The 12,922-nt window shown below is 37.1% G+C and overlaps 1 protein-coding gene across 8 annotated transcripts in view; it reads right to left on the bottom strand.

Moving 5' to 3' along the window:
* RAPGEF6 (Rap guanine nucleotide exchange factor 6) overlaps positions 1–12,922 on the bottom strand; it is a 219,996-nt gene that overhangs the window by 152,330 nt on the left and 54,744 nt on the right. The gene's annotated exons all lie outside the window — the stretch shown is intronic.

Below are 12,922 nucleotides of genomic sequence, written 5' to 3'. Positions count from 1 at the left end.
ACTACTCATGAGTTAAAAAAGATAAAGGTGCATTATTATAAAGATCTGAAGACCACAGTTTCCTTCCAGGAAACAGACTCTCTTGCTCACATAAAACACATATCCTCTAAGTAAAGTCACTTACCAGAAATGAAGACTAAATACACCTACACATTCAACAATTATAATTCATAGTCTCATTACAAACTAATTATAGATATATTTTAGCTAGTGCAAAATCAGTTATGATTTCAGTGAATTGCTCAACAGTAAAACAAAATGCTTCATGTGTTATTCTTTGGGTTGTCTTAATGTATGGCAATAGCCAACCATGATAAAGAAAGGGAAAGTAACATCTATTGAGGACTTAACAACAGGCCATTTTGCATATATATTATACTCTTTAGTTCGCCTAACAGCCCTGAAGCAGGTATTAATATTTCTAGTTTATAGATGAACAAAGTAAAATTGACAGAGATTAGTAACTTTTCCATCTTACGAAAGCAATTTGGAATTTAAATCTGTCTCCAAAGCCTTCATTACTTATACAAGACCAAACTGCCTGTCTAATCACAGCCTAAACCATAATTTCAAAAGCTATTTTTACAAAGGCAATTTGATGTTCTAAAATACACTTGTAGCAGGGCCTCCCCGGTGGCGCAGCGGTTGAGCGCTGGGTTGCGAAGCTACGCGCGGCCTCTGCGGCGCCGGTTCGATCCCCGGCTGCTCCCCGGCCACCAGAGGAGGGTCCCACATGGCGCGCAGACCTCTCCTGCCGCCCGCTGCTCCCCTCAGCAGTGTGCTTCGGTCCTTCTGCCTGCTCTGCTCCCCGCTCTGGCTCTGGTGAATTCTCTCGCCCTCCCGCGCTTCTGACTGTACCCAGTACATGTATAAACAAAACAAACAAACAAACCAGCAAACAAATAAATAAAGCATGCCTCTATAAAAAAAAAATAAATAAATAAATAAAATAAAATACACTTGTAGCTAACCTAATACCCAATAAATAACAAGTGATAAAGTTTTCCTCCACAACTACTTTTTCCACTTGGTAGTATTTAGCAAGGGGGGTATACTACTCCCCTTGGTAGTATCAAGCAAGAATTTTCTAGTCACCCAAGTATGTTTTATCAATATTCCCAACTCCCTGGTTTCCAAAACCTATTTTCAGTGATAGTCAGAATTTGTCAATTATTATTTTTTATAAATCTTTCTTACAATGTCTCTTCTTTCATCCCTATTACCACCATCCCTTATTCAAATCTTAATAACCTCAAACCTAAATTACAGCAATAAATGAACTGCTACTTCAGATGCATTGCTCTCCAATTTCAGTACGTGAAGTCACACAAATCACCTAGTTAGAGCATCATTACACCAAGTCTGCATTCAAAATGTTATAAGGAACTTTGATGGTTATCAAATTTTAAACTATTACTAGCAACTTTGCTATTCAAAGCCACGTATGCTTTATTACCAAAATATTTTTATTACTGTATCTTTTATGCATAAAAATAGAAAAACTACTCTTTATCCCCCACCCATGAAAAGCCCTCTCACATGAAAGTATTAATGAGCTATGCAAAATTTCCTGCTGATTTCTCAGAAAGAGTTTATGTCTCAGCTAATGATTTAGGTGGCCAAGTCAGTGTGACTACTCATGTATTCCTACATGCATTTAAATAACATATTCTGGGGCCTCCCCTGGTGGCGCAGTGGTTGAGTGCTGGGCTACGAAGCTGCCCGCAGCCTCTACAGCGCCTGTTTGATCCCTGGCCGCCAGCGAGGGTCCCACATGTCAAGCAGACCTCTCCTGCCACACACGCTGCTCCCCTCAGCAGTGTATTTCGTCGGTCTGTCTGTTCTGTTCCCCGCTCTGGTGAATTCTCTCACCCTCCTGTACCTCTGACTGTACCCAGTGCTTGTATAAAATAAATAAATCTTTAAAAAAAAAAAGCCTTTAAAAAAATAAATAACATATTCTGTTAAATAACATTACTGAAGTTATTTCCTTGATTTGTGATAACCTACCATTCTATCTTTACATGCTGAAACACTACCAATCATTTAAGACACATCTAAATTGCCACCTTGCTCAGGAGACAGGCCACTCCCCAGAACGCAACTGGTATATTATGTACAGAAATCGTACATTTTTTCATAAACAAAACAGGCTCCTCCCTCCTACCTTCAGGCACTGGTGTATGCTGCTGTTATTTCTACCTAAAAGGCTAATCCCTCTTTTCAAACATCTTGGTATCCTATACAAACTTCATTACCTGGTTCAAATCACCCCTCCCTCTGTGCCAGGCAGGTGCTACTCTTTCTCTAACACTAAGCATATTAATATTCAAGAAATCTGCCAAAATGGGCTGTTACTTTAAATCTTCTTTTTCTAACCAGATACATTAGGTCCTGGGAAAAAAGTATAAGGTACTCAAGAAATGCACAGGTAAGCCGATTAAGTTACTGAATATTATTCTTCTGAAAGGTAAAATTCGGAAGAGACAGGTGATTGATTTCCAGCTCAACAACTACAGAATTTTGTGTAGGTAGCAAATAACATTTTTGCGATTCAATTTCCTCTTCTGAAAAATGACGAGAGAAACCATGGTATTTACCCAATCACTATACTAGACCAAGTACCAGGAATCATTAAGTTAAATCATTTAAGGCTCACGTTGACACTGTTACAAAGCTGTTCTTTCTGCCTTAATAGATGGCACTGAAACTCACAAAGCTTAAGTAATTGCCCAGGATTAAAGAAGAACTTAAAAGTCACACGTTACTAAAATGTTTTATCTCCTTCAAACCTCCCTTTCGCAGGAATGCATTAGATGATCTACTTTAGGAAACGTCTAATGTTACACGATTCTTAGATCTTTTAGTATATATATGATTTTTTGCACAAAGGGAGAAACTTAAGCAACAAAATCTTTTCAAAGTAGAAATAAAAGTAAATTAAAGAACAGGAGTTTCTAAGCTTCAAATTTTTGGAAGACATACCAAATTAAAAAAAATTCAAACACTGTATAAACAATTAAGTACCCCAGAAAGTGCCTTCTGAAAACAATTGAAATGTGAAATTAAAAAAAAATTAAATAAAAACTTTGATAACACAAACTGAAATGGCACAAAAGGAACCCAAAAAATGAAATGAAATCAAGATTACTAGGAAGTAGGCTACCAGCAAGTTTCCTGGTTTTTCAGAAGATTTCTCAACTGCAGAAACCAGTTCTTCCACTTGGATTAGTTTAGGGAGAGAGGGAACAAGAAAATCAACTCAAAATGGATTAAAGAACTAGACATAAGACCTGAAACCATAAAATACATAGAAGGAAATATAGGCGAAACACTACGGGATTTGCACATCAAAGACATCTTTACAGACACATCACCCAAAGCAGTGATAGTGAAGACAAAGATAAACAGCTGGGACTACATCAAATTAAAGAGCTTCTGCACAGCAAAAGAGACAATAACAAAAACAAAGAGAAACCCCACCAACTGGGAGAACATTTTTGCACCCAACACTAATGATAAAGGACTGATCACAAAAATCTGCAAAGAGCTGATGAGACTCAGCAACAACAAAGAAAATAATCCAGTCAAAAAATGGGCAGAAGAGCTAAAAAGAAACTTCTCTGAAGAGGAAATGCAAATGGCCAACAGACATATGAAAAAATGTTCAACATCACTTGCAATCAGGGAAATGCAAATCAAAACTACCATGAGATACCATCTCACACCAGTGAGAATGGCACATATTAAAAAAACTAGCAACAACAAATGTTGGCGAGGATGTGGAGAAAAAGGAACTCTTCTGCACTGTTGGTGGGAGTGCAAACTGGTCCAACCACTATGGAGAGCTGTGTGGAGATTTCTGGACCTACTAAACATAGAGCTTCCATATGATCCAGCAATTCCACTCCTAGGTATTTACCCAAAGGACACAGAAACATCAATTCCAAAGAGCACCTGCACCCCTATGTTTATAGCAGCACTGTTTACAATAGCTAAGCTTTGGAAACAACCCAAATGCCCAAAAGTAGATGACTGGATCAAGAAGATGTGGTACATATATACCATGGAATATTACTCAGCATTCAAAAAAGATAAACACATGCAATTTGCAGCAACATGGATGGCGCTGGAAGGGATCATGCTCAGCGAAATAAGCCAAAAAGAAAAAGAAAAATACCGGATGGTCTCACTCATAGCAGGAATCTAGAAAACTTAAATAGGGGACCAGGAAAATGAATATAAGAAAGTGAAAATCAAAATCAACAAAAAACTATGAACCAGAGACACTTTTTGGGGGGTGGGGGGCGGGAGGGAAGGATTGGGGTCAGAATGGGGTGTTTGCAATTGTATGGGGGAATATAAAAATAAAATTTAAGATTAAAAAAAAAAAAAAAAAAAAAAAAAAACATAATATGCCAGAAGTGGTGACTCCAACAGGAGACCTATTCAAGCTATTCCCTCGTTTTTAAGACATGATCAAGGTATAAGCCCACCTTGCAGATGGGGGACAGGAAGAAAACTTGCTTGGCACTGAGAAAAGAATGGAGAAAAAGAAATCAAACAAGAATCTTTCCCCTGAGAATTCAAAAGTAAGTCATCACTTAGGCAGGTCTATAGCTTGATTCGTAACACCAATAGCACATTAGTAAATTTCAACAAGACTAATAATGTCCATAAACAACTTGCAGAAACCTCTTTGCAAGAATACAACTTTAAACCAAACCTCAAAGAAATCCCATTCCTAAAGTTCAGAACATATGAAATCAATTACCAACATTAAAAATATAAAAAGGAAATGGAGGGGAAGATGGGGTAGAGAGAGAACATTCAAATAACAAAACCCAATCATGAACGCAAGATGAACAATGTCTGAAAGAAAAAAAGAGCAGAATTATCTTGTGAATACTCCTATATATTGACTGTATCCAAAAAAAAGTTAACAGTAAAAAAAAAAACAAAAAAAACCCCACAAAGCTTTTAAAAGGAGCCACTGATTATAAACAGCCACCAAGCAGGTGAGGACTGACCGGGCTCCAAACAAAAGTATCTTCCCCTATCCTACTCCCTCAGCCAGATGAGCAGCCAATGAGTAACAAACAATAACAGCCTACATTTGAAGAGTGCGTCCAAAACTTAAATAAGAGCACAGAAGGCGTAAAACTGAGGGTGAATCAGAACACTTAGAAAAATCTGTCAATAAACTAGATCCAAAGCTAAGCACGAAGCAGCACGAAAGGAGTAACTAACTGGGTGGTTGGAAAAGCCATGATGCATTTTTGCTTGAAAAACACAGAAAAAATACTTCATGATGTTTCCGACTACCCAATAGCTTGACACCACTGGTGCACTGAAGGTGATCCTACCAACAAAAAAATACAAACCTAGGGCCTCCCTGGTGGTGCAAGGGGTTGACACGCAACCTATGAAGCTATCCGCAGCCACTGCAGCACAAGTTCGATCCCCGGCCAGGGAGCAACCCATATGGTGCAGTGGACCTCTCCTGACTCACCCTCTGTTCCCCTCAGCAGTGCATCCCAGTCTATCTGCCTGTTCTGTTCCCCGCTCTGTCTCTGGTGAATTCTCTCACCCCCGCCCCCACACCTCTGGCCTGTACCCCAGTTCTTGAATTCATAAATAAATAAATCTTAAAAAAAAAAAACAAACGTAGCACAACTCTAGCAGATGAGATATGTTCACCCCCAAGTCTCAGTATTAACTACCCCCAGTGTTTATTTCCCTACTACCATTATCTACATTATTTCAAACAACAAAAATCTACTGCCAAGAAACAATCAAGAGGATAATTTATGAGAATAAGAGATGATCAGATGCTAGATTAGAGAAATTAAAACAAATATGATTAATAATGGTAAAGGCTCAGTGAAAAAGTGGAATTGTAATGGAGAATTTCAGAAAAGAAAAATGTAAAACAGAATAAAATTAAGTACATCTGTAAACTTAATACAATTAAGAATCAATGACTTTCAAGACAAATTGCCCAAACTGAATTAGAGAAAAAGAGGGAGAAAAAAAATCAATGAAGGTATTAAGATGTAACTAAAAATAGAATTAGTGACTTGGAAGATAAAGCTAAGAAAAACAAAACAGTGAGATGAAAAACAAGGGAATAAAATTTCAAGATATAGAAGATAGGCTGAAAGGATTTAACATATATCTAAACAAACTATAAGAATAAAGGAACAAGGCAATACTCAAAGAGAAAACAATGGGTAATTCCATTTAACAACAAAAAAAAATACTCCAATAAATCCAAGACAAGACATTTAAAAACTACAACTACAAACTTACAGAGAACAGCTAAACATAAGATTTTTAATGGAACCAAAGGAAAATGTAGATCCACTATAAGGAAAGACAATCAGATTAATAACACTCTTTTCAAAAACAATGCCAGAAAAGAAAATGTATTGATTGTGCTGAAAAATAATAAAAGATTCACTTCCTAAAACTGTGTTCAAGGCAAAACAATCAAGAATGATGCAAAATAAAGAAATTTCAAGCAAAAGAAAACACATCAGCTAAAATACACACCAACAAAACACCCTCATTAAAGAAAACTTTAAAGGGTGCAAGTACCTCACACAAAACACAAATGTTCCCATGAATAAGGTCATAAAGAAAAAGTTAAAAAGAACTATTACAGTCAAATCTGAACAAATAACATGAAACAATACGATGCAGCCAAATTTGTGGAATAAATAAGTTGAACTAAAATACTAGATAACAGTGATAATTATATTTTGTCACTAACATCAAACTTTCACTACTGATTAACTTCTGGTATTTTTAAGAATGCATATAAAAATGGTTAGAATTAGCACAACACAATATATATAGTGGAGTATATAGTGGGGAAGGAGTGAGAAACAGAAATTACTATCAGGGAAAAAAGGTAAAACACACACAAAGCATATGTGGCAAGAGTAAATCCAAACCTATATTAGCAATCAATGTAAACGGAAGGGTCTTCCCAGGTTAAAAAAAAGTAATACCAGGGCCTCCCTGGTAGCACAAGGGGTTAAGACTCAACCTATGAAGCAATCCAGCCAGGGAGCAACCAGCATGGCGCAGCAGGCCTCTCCTGACTCACCCGCTGCTCCCCTCAGCAGTGTATTTCAGTCAGTCTGCCTGTTCTGTTTCCCATTCTATCTCTGGTGAATCCTCTCACCATCCACACCTCTGCCTGTACCCCAATTCTTATATGCATAAATAAATCTTTTAAAAAAAAAAAAGTAATACCAAATGCAGAAAAAAAGGCAATAGTCCCCTAACATTAAGGCCGATAGAATCCTGATACAAAAATGAAACAAAATGATTACTGAACATTAAAATCTCAGGCTAACATTTCACTAAGAAACATGAATGCAAAAATCTTAACTCAGTTATCAAATTAGGCCCAGAAATTCAGAGAAAAGGTCATAGCTCAAAATGAGTTTTTACTGGAACTGCAAGGGTAGCTTAATACTAGAAAAATCTATTCACATAAATCACAGAAAGGGATCAAAGGAAAAAAATGGCATAGATCACTGCACCAAAAAAAGGTGTGATAATAAATTTCAGTATTGATTACTGATTTAAAAAAAGTAGCAATATATTTTGACAAGATATTCCTTTTAAGTTACTATGAACTTATGAATTCCAACAGTTTTGGGTTTTTCTTTGTTTTCTGACATTAGAAATCTCTGCCTAAAACATTTCCTGCCCCATATGGGATATAAGCCATTAATTCACAGCACCTGTATCCTTTTAATCTGGGCTCTACAAGCACTAGAAATGGTTATAACTGCTTAGTTATCACTGCTCCTAAGTTTTGGCAATGAACAGTCCTAGAAAAAACATTTTATCACAAGGTAAACCAACTTGAGAAGTATTTCTTAGGAAAAGAAAGTCATGTGATAATGCTGACATTTAGACTACTGGCTCTTCCTGTCCTTATGACATATCCTATTAGGAATGCAAAAAAATCACCAGAAAGATACTGGAGAATTGGACAGTCAAATTGCAAAGTATGAAACTAGATCATGACCTTACACTACACACAAAATTAATTAAAAATGGATTAAAATCTTTTTTTTTAAAGATTTATTTATTTACTTATACAAGCACTGGGTACAGTCAGAAGCGCGGGAGGGTGAGAGAATTCACCAGAGCAGGGAGCAGAGCAGGCAGAAGGACCGAAGTACACTGCTGAGGGGAGCAGCGGGCGGCAGGAGAGGTCTGCGCGCCATGCGGGACCCTCCTCCGGTGGCCGGGGAGCAGCCAGAGATCGAACTGGAGCTGCGGAGGCTGCGGGCAGCTTCGCAACCCAGCGCTCAACCACTGCGCTGCCGGGGAGGCCCTGGATTAAAATCTTTTACAAACATGGGATACCATAAAATATATGGAAGAAACATAAGGAGTTAAAAACTCAATGCTGGCTCAAATGATGCTGACTTGTCTCCAACGGCATGGGAGACATGTGTAAAAATAAATGGGACTACATCAAACAAAAAATCTTCACAACTGAAAGTATCATCACAACAAAAGGGACATATATGAATAGAAGATATTCACAAATCATATACCTGATACAGGATTAATATCCAGAATATATACAGGCTACATATAAATCAACAAATAATTTTTTTTTGAATGGGCAGAAAACCCAAATAAAAACTTTTGCAAAGATGACATACAAGTGGCCAACAGGCACATGGAAAGAAAGTTGCCATCACTTATCAGAGAAATGCAAATCAAAACAATGAGGTGACAGACTTTACTCCTGTGAAAGTGGCTATTATCAAAAACACACACACACAATAAAAAGTGTGGTGACAATTTGAGAAAAAGGAAGCTCATACACTGTTGGTGGGATTCCATCATGCAGACATGATGGAAACAGGAAAGAACAGAATCCCCCCCCCCCAAAATAAACAGAAATATCATATGAACTAGCTGCTCCACTCCTGATTTCAAAGAAGTTGAGTACACTGATTTGTCCAAAGAATATGGAAACACTAATTTGAAGAGATATATGCATCCTTATGTTCATAGCAGCATTATCTCCAATAGACAGGATTTGGAAATAACCGAAATAGTCATCAATGGATGAGGTAACATAGGTATGGCTGGCACACACACACACACACTAACTGCTATATTAAAAAAAATGGAATCCTACAACATGTATGAAACTTAAGGGGGTTATGTTAAATGAAATACATCAGATAGAGAAAGATAAATACCCCATGAGTTCACTCACATGTGGAAAATAAAGATAATAAACAAATGAACAAGTAAACAAAACAAAAACAGACTGTAAGAATAAAATGGTAGGTACCAGAAAAGGGGGATGGTTACATCAGGCTAAAAGGGGGTATGGTAGATGATAACAAAACTTTCACAGTGTGGAACCAAGCTTAGCCAAGGTTTCGCCATTTTGTATATCCTCCACCTTGCTATGTTAGTCCTTGTCCAGCCGCATTCCGGAGATAGTTTCAATAGTCACAACCCTCACTCCACTTGGTGACGAAAAAGCAGACCACCCCAGCCGCCAATGAGGGCAGTCCTGTCCATAAATGGGACAGCATCACTAACCGTCCAATCAGTTTGAAACTATAACCGTGCGCGCCAAAATGCCTTTGTAGTAGCCAATGAGTAATTGCCAGCTTCTTTCAAAATTCGCGTCGCTCGTGACCCTATAATAGACCCCTGCTTCCTCTGTTCGGGGCGCTTGCTATCTGCCACTGCGTTGGTAGGTGCCGTGAGCCTGGACTCGAGCCCATAATAAACTCCCTTTTGCATTTGCATCAGCTGTCTTTGGATTCTTGGAGGCTATACTCACCGAGTCTGCTGATCTTGGGCACAACACACAGCAGTATCAATGTAATGTACAAAGATGTCAAGTTATTGGGATATATATCTGAAACCTATGTCATAAACTATTTTTTTAAAGATTTATTTATTATGCATACAAGAACTAGGGCCAGAGGTGTGAGGGATGAGAGGATTCACCAGAGACAGAGTGGGGAACAGAACAGGCAGGCTGACTGAAATATACTGCTGAGGGGAGCAGTGGGCGAAGCAGGAGAGGTCTGCTGCACCATGTGGGTTGCTCCTTGGCCGGCTGGGGATCAAATTCATGCTGCAGAGGCTGAGGATAGCTTCACAGTGCTGTGCTTAACCCTTGGGCCACCAGGGAGGCCCTATAAACTAATTTTATCTCAATTAAAAATGTAATCAGAAAAAGTAATCATCAGTGGAATTATACTGACAATCTTACATATATTAAATTTGCTTCATTTTTCTGAGGGGAGATTATATTTTTAATCATGGTATCTTTTTTTGGTTGAAATTTAAATTTCTGGGTTTAGGGGCATATCTTTGCAATTTGTTAAGTTTATGCTTAAGTTCTCAATGTAGTTGCTTTAACATATACACATTAACAAGCCAACTTCTTGATTCCCATGCTGGGATTTTGATGGGAAGTGCACAAAAATTGATATGAATTTTGAAGATCATTAACATCTGTAAAATGGTGATTTGACTGATTGCAGATCTTGATTTTTTTTGTAATTTTCTGTGTAAAGGTCTACAACTTTTGTTAAATTTATTTATATGGATATTTTTGACTTAAAATGCATGTTTACTAAATGGCATTTTTCTAATTATTTGTTGTTCATAATAACAAATACATGTACAGAAATGTGCAATTTCTGTACATGCAAGTATCCAAAGACACTGCTGAAATCACTATTAATTCTAAAAGTTTTTGTGGAGTTATTTGTGAATTTTCTACATGCAGATCATATAAAAAAAACTTCCACGAATGTCAATTTTACATTTTCTTTTGCAAACTGTATTTTTTTCCTTGCCTAAAGGCACATTATTAGACCTCTTAGCCAGTAACTTTGGTATTGATGGGCTTTCTTTACATCAATACATTCCTAAATGCTAGCAAAAAGTATTTAATATTTATTGCAGGGCTTTTATTCCCCTATTTCATATAAAGAGTTGTAAAACAATGTTACCTCACAAAAGGAAACCTCTTTTTTAAAAAATGCTGTTTTGTCTTCCGCATTTTCTTTTCTATCATACAGTTTTTATTGAGATATAATTCATGTACCCTAAAATTCACCTTTCAAAATATATAATTCAAAGATTTTTTTATATCGTCATAATATTGGGGTGCCATTATCTAGTTCTAGATTATTTCCATCACCCCAAAATAAATTCCATATCTATTAGCATATACCTGCCTCTATGGATTTCCCCACGCTGGATTTTTCCTATAAAAGAAATGATACTTTCCTTTTTGTGTTTGGCTTTTTTTCACTTAAAGTTTTTAATACTTGATTCCTTCTTATTACAGAATATTGCATAATATGGGACATATAACATTTTGTTTATTCGTTTACCAAGGTGATATATATTTGGTTTATTTCCCTTTTTTAGCTATTATAAGTAATACTATGAATACTGGTGTACAAGATTTTACATAAACACATTTTAAATTTTTATTTCTCCTGGTATATAGTTAGGAGTGGAACTGATGGATCATGTGCTTATTCTATTCTTAATGGCTTGAGGAATTGTCAAGCTATTTTCCGAAGTGGCTGCACCATGTTACAGTTCCACCTGCAAAGTAAGAGGGCTTTAATTTCTCTAAAACCTTGACGACAGTTGTTAACATCCAACTGTTTCCTTATTACCCTTTTGCTATCTGTTGGGCTGCTTATGCTTGTATACAGTTTGCTCAGTTTGCCAATAATAAAGTCCTAACAACTCAGTATTGGGTTTGTAGGGAGTAATTCCCAAAGGATGAGATAATGCTTCCTATTAGGAAAAAAGCAGAACTGCATACCATAAAAAGGTGTATATTCCTCAACTCAGGGCTTCTTAGCTGCAATGTAAATCTTAACTGTGTGTGTGGTATCCACCTGGGTCATACAACATTATCTCACAGGACTTGGGGAACAAGAGGAATCTACAGAAACATGCTTATTATTATGCTGCTTGCTATACCATTGAGAAATATAGTTCTGTTTCTGACCTAAGAGTCTCATGCCTTCTGCCAGCATCCATCAAATAAACTAAGCTTGTACATCAAATAAGTAAACCAGATGTATACTACCTAGCTTTGCAGTTTTTAATTGGTATTTTAACTCTCTCACCCATTTATACAAGCTTATACTTTTCTCCTATTTTCCTTCCTTTTTAAATGTAATCTTTCCCTACTTTTGTTTTTGTCTTAGCAATGCACATATATATTTTTATGTTATTATTATTTTTTAAAAGATTTATCCATTTATTTATTTATACAAGCAGTCAGAAGCACGGGAGGGTGAGAGAATTCACCAGCCAGAGCAGGGAGCAGAACAGGCAGACGGACAGAAGTACACCGCTGAGGGGAGTAGCGGGTGGCAGGAGAGGTCTGCACGCCATGTGGGACCCTCACCAGGGGGCCGAGGATAGAACTGGTGCTACAGAGGATGTGGGCAGCTTCACAGCCCAACGCTCAACTGCTGCGCCACCAGGGGAGGCCCTACACATACCTATTTTAAATATTCGTAACTGCTGCTTCTGTGGATTTTTTGAACCAGTTCTCTTTCAGTTAGATAAAACATCCTCTAGTAGGTTCCTTAAGTATAGCTCATGAATACACAATTCCCTAAGTTCTTTTATGTGAAAAACTTTTTCTATACCCTTGATATCTGAAATATAGTAGCTTAATAAAAAAAACTTTGGTTCATCGTAGTTTTTAATACTACTCCACTGTTGCTTTACTTTGGTTGCCTCAATGGGATTTAAAATGTCCAAACCAGTACAATTATTTTGCATTAGAAGTTAAGAAATGTATCTTTTTTAATTTTATTTTTATATTCCCCATACCATTGCAACCCCCTTATTTTGACCCTGA

Source organism: Talpa occidentalis, unplaced genomic scaffold (assembly GCF_014898055.3).
Source record: "Talpa occidentalis isolate TD23 unplaced genomic scaffold, MPIMG_talOcc4v2.1 talOcc4.13, whole genome shotgun sequence".
NCBI classification, from domain to species: domain Eukaryota; kingdom Metazoa; phylum Chordata; class Mammalia; order Eulipotyphla; family Talpidae; genus Talpa; species Talpa occidentalis.
Note: the sequence above shows the minus strand (reverse complement) of the source record. Positions and strands in the feature narration are given on the sequence as shown.